Raw genomic sequence first — 7,621 nt, 5'->3', positions numbered from 1 at the left:
CAAAATAAACTCCAAATTCATACAGAAGAAATAGTAAATGTTTCATCGACATGTTTTTTTAGGTGTGATGTGCACATTTTGCACTCTTTTTTTTAACATGTACATATGTACATTTAAAACTACAATTTTCTGTTTTTATTTTTATTTTTATATACATTTAATGTTTCATTTGTGCATTGAGAGCACAGCTAACTGGAGTCAAATTCTTTGGTTGTGTGAGCGTACTTGGTCAATAAAGCTGATTCTGATTCTGATTCTGATTGATCCAAAAAATCCAATCCAAATTTATTTAAAAAGCACATTTAAAAACAACAGTTGACCAAAGTGCTGCACATCAATAAGTTAAATAAAAAATTAAATTGGCTGCTGAAGAGTCGGATATTATCCGAAGAGGTCAGTGGAGACCAAAGCAGAGCTGAAAAGGCAGAATATTCGACTTCAGGCGACCAAACCTGACTCCCAAATAATGCTAATGTTAATCCATCTTTTTATGGTGGAATTACACAATTTAACAGTTTGACTTGATGCACATTTTCACACTTCTCACACAGTTTAACACAGGTGATAAAGCACTGGACACATACCTGAATCCCGGATGTTTCCTGTGTCTGCGTGCTGGTAACGTCAGCCATGTTGGCCCTAAATGAACACATGTCCTGCTGCTCTCATGTCTGATAATCCCTCAGAAACACAGTGGAGATCCTGGAAGTCTGTTCATGAACAGGAACCATCCCCTGCAAATTCAAAACAAAAAACACGGGAATCACTAAAAATTTCTCCTCTGAGAAGTTAGAAGTTAGCTGAGGAGAACCTGGAAAACCAGCCCACTTTAACCCTTTGAAACCCGAGCAAATAGGCTTGATTTCTTTCAATGGCATGAGAGGAAGAAGGCAATGAGCAACTTAACAAAAAAATGGTAAAAAAAAATATTGACAATAATTAACGAGAAAGAAAAGTAAAAAACACAAAAATGACCATAAGAAAGTGTTTATATATATATATATATATATATATATATATATATATATATATATATATAGATAGTTCAAATGTTTTATTCTGTAGAATAACTAAATATATGAAAATCAGAGTTATAATTGAAAATTTGTAAACATTTTCCCTGGTTTTTATTTTATTTTAAAACAGCTAATTTTCAGATGATTTTCTTATTACCTTATACCTTTTTTTTTCAATTTGTGGGACTTTTCTGTCCAACTTGCTCATTGTCTTATTGGCTGCTTTGTCTCATTGTCATCTCCATCCTTTTTTTCTTTTCCATTGTCTGTTAATTTTACATATAGATAATTTAAAAAAGAGTTATACTTTGTCAGTCCAGTAGAGATTAAACAAAAGCGTCAGTAGTAAGTGAAACAGAAGCAATACAAAACCAAGACAGGACTAAGACAAATACTACAAACCAAATCAGTACCCTAACCAGGACAAAAACAAAAACTTATAAAAAAAAAAAAAAAAGAAAAGAAAACTATGTAAATATACAGTATGTGTATACTGATAAAAGTAACATAAAATATTAAAAATATCTGTCACGTCACAATTCAATGTCCCTAAAATAATCATTCAGGAATATGTGGAAAGTCCAGCTCTCGCTTATGTGTGAAAACGCAGTGAGCTGAGACATTTCTAAAGTTGTGATGGTGCAGCCCAACAGTTCATCTCTGGTTTGAAACCGGCTGGTTAACTCTACAAACTGGGTGATGGATTTTGAAAAAGAGACGGTCAACTTTACGGATTGCTAAAAAAAAAAAAAAAAAAAGTCCTCTTATTTGTCTCGAAACCCTCTACCAGCTGCTTTTGCTCTATTTCACCACTCTGGTCACGTCATCCTTCCCCCTCAGAGGTTTCATCTTCCTTTCATTAAGATCCTCGTTCATTCCCAGTTACATTGTGGCTCTGTGGTGGACTTTCTAATCCTCTTTTCTGTCTTTTTTTTGTTGCTTTTGTCTGCACTGTTCTTTTACATTTCTTTCATCGCTTCCTCTTCCTTCACAACTTCCTTCTCATGTAATGTCTCCCCAGACTTGTTGAGACATATATATAATCTTTCAAATTCTGATGCAGATTTTTGTATTTTTGTACATAGACTGTCTGTTTTTCCATAGTACTCGGCTTGCTTTGCTTGGGGGCCACTTTTGCAAAATGACAGAAGGCCAGGGGCCAGTCTCATGTCCCATGTCTTACATTTCTAGAAATGTAAGACATTTCTAATATTTTAAGAGATTTCAAAGATTTTAGGACAATTGTAGGATTCTAACATGTTTCTCAGATTTTAGGACATTATAGGACCTCTGACGGGGGTTTGAATTCAGTCTTGTGGTTCCCCTTTCTTCCCCAAGGTCCAATTTTTTTATGTCTTGTTTAGTTTCTGATTTTGAAACAGTGTGGGGAAAGTCATAAGTCGTGTCAAAAATCCCTCCTAATTTCATAGTAACACAATTACTGCAGAAATTCCCAGGTTCGTTACATACACAGGAGGCAGTTAATGATGAGAAATTCCCACCTGGAGGGAAAATGATTGACTTCTTTACTTCAGCAGAGCCAAACTGTAATTCCCCCGTTTTCCTTTTGAGAAGTGCAAACACGAGTCCTCCTCCTCGGCCACTAGATGTCAGCAGACAGACGCTGACGGAGGAAACACAACAGCTCTGAAGTTATTATGAAATCGTTGCCCTAAAACAGGCAACTGTGTGTTGTAAGTGTACAAAGCCCTGCAGTGTTTGGCACTCAGGCTGCAGATGAGCCGCAGGGCTGCAAGTGGAAAACAAGACACGCAGGGAGCAACGCTCAGCTCATTACCGGAGGATAAATTTATCATTCTGTTACAATATCATTTCCAAAAGTGGAAACTTCATTGTGATTCTTTAACAAAGTCAGAACAATTTGTCATTAGTATAATAGTTACAGATGTCTGGAAATAATCAGAGAGAATGTGCAGATTTAAACTTGATTGCAGAACTGTTTGGTTACTGACGGGGGTGTTTGTAACAATAAAATTAATAAAATAAAATAAAATAAGATAAAATAAAACTGCAGGTTTTAAAGGCATGTTTTCTTTAAAAAACTTTTTGGGTGATTTTTTTTTCTTTTAATTTGTGGTAATTATTTTTTTCTTTAAAATTTTTTGTGATTTTTTTTTTTTAGAAACTTTTGGCTCTGGTGTTTTTTGTTTTTTTTTTGTTCTTTAGATCTTTTTGGCAATGCATTTTCCATTATTATTTTTTTTGGTGATTATTAAAACATTATTTATTTATTTATTTTTCTATAAAGAAAATTACAAATATATTTCATTTTTAAAACATTTTGGTTAATTTTAAAGGAAACATGACTTTCAAACCTGTGGGCCTGCCAAAATAAAAATCACCACAATTACACCATTTATCATAGCCAGAGAGCGTAAAAACAGATATAATTATTGGATTAAAATTTTCCGACACTCCTTGAACACATCATGTGGAACACCTCGTGCATTTTCACAGAGTCACTCAGGGAGGCTCAAGCAAAAAAACATTTGACCTAACTTCAACCCAAAATGCCGTTCATGTCTTGGATCCCTGACAGATGCTTCACATACTGAACACCTGAGTGGGACGACAGCATCACATACATCCAACCTGACTGCATTCTGTTCTCTGTATCGCTCTGCACATCACCATGGAGACACCAACAACAAACAAAGCCTTCATTCCTTTTTATTTCCCAACAGTGGATGTGATCTACAGAATCTGATCTGAGTGTGAACACAAACACACCTGAGTTCTCACATTATTTTGTCAAATAAGCGCTTACTTTATGTATTCAGTTTCTCTGTTTTTATAAGACTGCACATTCCTGCGCACGCCCTGATGGGATCTGCTGCACCTGCAGCCTCTGCATGGGAATTCTTAAAGGTTCAGTTCACCCAAAACAAACAGAAAGAAATTGGTTTTAAATTACAGTTGAGGAAAAGCATGAAAGAAATGGAGAAACATAATGAGTGCAGGTGATTTTAGGACACAAAGGGTCTAAAATGTGTCTCTGAAATTTCTGCCTCCGCACCAATGCAGCTAAAGTAAATTAAATAAAGTTTGTGCTGCTTAGAATATTACAAAATTGAGTCAGTGGTGGTAAAGTATTCAGATACTTTACCACAGTGTAAAAGTACTCTGTTACAAGGAAAAGTCCTGCATTGAAAATGTTACCTAAAGTAAATACATATAAGAAGGAACATGCACGAAAAATTATTAAATTAAATTATTATTTATTAAAATAGATTAGAAAAAGACTTAAATATTTATACAAATAGTTGCCAATTAATTATCTCTCAATCTGCAATTTGATTAACTGACTAATTGTTTAAGTTGTACTTGCATTGATTGTTGGGTTGTTTGATTTATAACAAAAAAGCAAATTTCTAAACTTTTTTTCAGATAAATGTACTGCAATAGGGTTTGATTTCTTTTGAGAACATGGGAAGAAGGCAATGAGCAGTGAAAGAAGAAATGACCCAAAAATTAGCAGAAAATTAGTAAAAAAAAAAAAAAAAAAAAGTTAATTTTAAAATAACTTTTTTTTAAAAATTAAAAACCAAACACACAAGAAAATACCTAAAAAGTGCTTCAAAATAATTTTTAAAATCTGTGACTTTTTTTTCAAAAAAATTATGATTATAAATATTTTCCCTAGCTTTTATTCTTTTTTTTTTTCCTATTTTTTCCCTAGCTTTTTGAAAATAATTTTCTGAACACACTAATTTCTTGCAATTTTTTCAAACATTTTTCACAAAGCCTTTATTGCCTTTTCCCCCCTATTTTTGAAAGAATTGTGCAAATTTGCTCATGGGTGAAAGGGTTAAATACCTGTGAAAGGCACCTAAAAGCAGCAAAAAAAAAGTGATGTCGCTCCTTAAATTGATTGATTATTAATTCAAATACTTCGATATAAATAAAAATAAGAACTGATACAACAGTATGATATATGTTATTTCCTCTTTGACTCAGTGGAAAAATACTCGTCACTGGCAGTGGTAGAAACTGCATTTTACTGTAAATAACCCCCCGACGCCAACGTGGTAATTTTTGATTGGAACTTCTTTCTACCAAAGAAACAGTCCCTGTGAAAAAACACTTCAAAGTAAATAGTTGGGACTGTCCACAGTAACCACAACATTTCTGGAGATGCATGTTGAGGTTTTTTCCAAAACAAATGATCCTCTGTTCGTTTCAGCTGCATCAGTTCAGAGGCAGAAGTTTCACACAAATACTGTTTTGTGTGTTTGTTTTTTGGCTGAAGTAAACCTTTAAACTTTTGATTTCCTCAAACTTATGTAAAACTGTGCAACACCTCACTGAGCTACACGAAGTTTCCACTGAGTGAACCTTTCAAAGATCCTGCAGCAGAAATGAAAAAGAGAGTCAGTGATTCTGATTTCTATGGATCCTGCATTTTCTTTGAGTCTTGACTACAGATGAAAACAAAGTGCAGTCTTGAATAATGCCTGGTATGTAAAGATGCACGAAGCCATCTGTGAGTCACAATCTCTGAGAGGTTAAATACTTTCAAAGTGTTATTTCCTGAAGACATCGACATTAACCCTTTGAAACCTGAGCAAACTCACTTGATGTCTTTCAAAAATGGGAAAAAAGCAATGAGTATACAGAGTTATGACCCAAACTCAGCAAGAAATTAGTAAAATGTATGAGAAAATTACCAGAAAATATCGCCAAAAAAGAAATTAAAAGACAAAAACAAGCAAGGAATGACCTGAAAAAGGTGCTTAAGAAATAAAAAATTCATGATGTGATTTTAACTAAATACATAATTAAGATAAATACGAATATTTAGTTTTCCCAAATTTTGCTTTTGCTTAAAAGAAAAAAAAAATCTAAATCTACTTATTTCTTGCAATTTTCATGACATTTCTTGCGAATTTGCTCATTTTTTTCCTCTGTGTTTTCAAAAAAACAAAAGATAAATTTAAAAAAAAAAAAAAAACAGAAAACACCTGTGACAGGTGTCTGAATGCAGCATGACAAAATTTATATGGATCCAGGTCTCAAAGGGTTAACCTGGAATGTTTGAAACTTTATTGTTTTAAAGTCAATAAAATGTATATTGTTTTATAACGGTGGTAAAATCTATGTGATATTGTGCTCAAGGTCAGTGATATTGTGATCCACCTCCAGGTCAGCTTCCTCCTGACCTCGCTTTCACTTTGACTCAAAATGCTTTAAATTTAATGTTTCTTCACTTGTTTCAAAAGGCAATATTTAGGACTCAGAATTTCCACTTTTAATTCACAATGTTGAACCAGAACATGTGTGTGTGTGTGCGCGCGCGTGTGTTTGCGTGGGTGTTTCCAGTTAAATGAGTCAGTCACCAGAGAGGGAGGGGCTGTGTGATCAGATTAGTGATCTGAGACAGTGAGTAAGCTCGAGAGAGAAACAGTGAGACTCAGAGAGATCGATGGACAGATATATTTCTGGTATGATTCACGGCACAGTTAGGGAAACAATCTGGACCAACCAGATTAGTAAAAACAGTACCATCGGGGCACTTGTTGCACAAACTAAAGTAAACTTCAAAGCTTTTTTGGCACTGTTGAGACTGATTATCTGATGGAGCAGGATAAACACGTGACCTTTGAGTAATAACATTTACGTCCGACGCGGACAAATATTGCAACGCAGAGAAACCAGACTGTGTCAGTTCTGCTGAGACGCAGTTATGCTTCCCGCAGCTCGTTGAAGTTCTCACAAACTAAATCAGTGTGTGGCACACTGTCAGAGCAAAACACAATTCAGTATTTACATGAGGAGGAATTAGGTCAGAGCAAGTCCCAGCCTGAGGCACAACCAGTAAGACAACAACGTACTGGAAAACACACTATTACAGTTCATTAAAGGAACAGTTCAATGCTTTTGGGAGAGTTATTGCCATAGACTGTGTAAAAAACATGTTCTCATCCAAAGTTGTCACATGTTGCTGCTTTGCACTGGACCTCTGTGTCTACACGTTACGTTTTAAGTATCCTTCTGCGTCTGCTGGTGACGTTCTGCAATGTCAACACAAGCAAATGGTGGAGATATGCTGCACGTGGTTATGTTTAGGCTATTTATTCTCCCGCTGTTAATCCTGAGGACAAAATATCTTGGGTATTTCAGGGGTGACGTGTCAATTTTAACCACTTCACTGGTGATATGAAAAGATGCACCACTGCAAAATACCATGTGTCCACGCCTGAGTAGCGTTCAAACATTGTTCAAAATCAGCCTGCAGAGTTAGTAGGATATGTAAAAAAAGAATTAACAACACATTCTCATCCCAAGTCGTCACATGTTGCTGCTTTGCAGTGGACTTCTGTGTCTAAATGTTATGTTTTAGGTATCCTTTTGCATCTGCTGTTTACAGGCTGGGATGCTGCTACCATGCTGTCATCACAAGCACATGGTGGGATTACTTTGCACGTGGTTATGTGTAGGCAACTAATTGTCCCGCTATTAATCTTGAGAACTTAATTGTGTAGGAGATATAAAAAAGAAGAAACAACACGTTTTTATCACAAGTCAACACATGTTGCCGCTTTGCAGTGGACTTCTGTGTCTACATGTTACGTTTCAGGTATCCT

The 7,621-nt window shown here is 35.2% G+C and overlaps 1 long non-coding RNA gene across 1 annotated transcript in view; it reads right to left on the bottom strand.

Annotated features, from left to right (window-relative positions):
- Positions 1–317: 317 nt before the first annotated feature.
- LOC121946078 (uncharacterized) overlaps positions 318–7,621 on the bottom strand; it is a 57,800-nt gene continuing 50,496 nt past the window's right edge. The window contains exons 5-6 of the long non-coding RNA XR_015778005.1: positions 585–734; positions 318–415 (exon numbers count right to left, since the gene is read on the bottom strand). This is a non-coding gene — a long non-coding RNA (uncharacterized LOC121946078). The remainder of the gene's footprint in view (positions 416–584; positions 735–7,621) is intronic.

The sequence above is a fragment of the Plectropomus leopardus genome, chromosome 11 (genome assembly GCF_026936395.1).
Source record: "Plectropomus leopardus strain MGB_pleo_1.0 chromosome 11, ASM2693639v1, whole genome shotgun sequence".
Classification (NCBI taxonomy): Eukaryota; Metazoa; Chordata; class Actinopteri; order Perciformes; family Serranidae; genus Plectropomus; species Plectropomus leopardus.
This window is presented reverse-complemented; position numbering and strand designations above follow the sequence as displayed.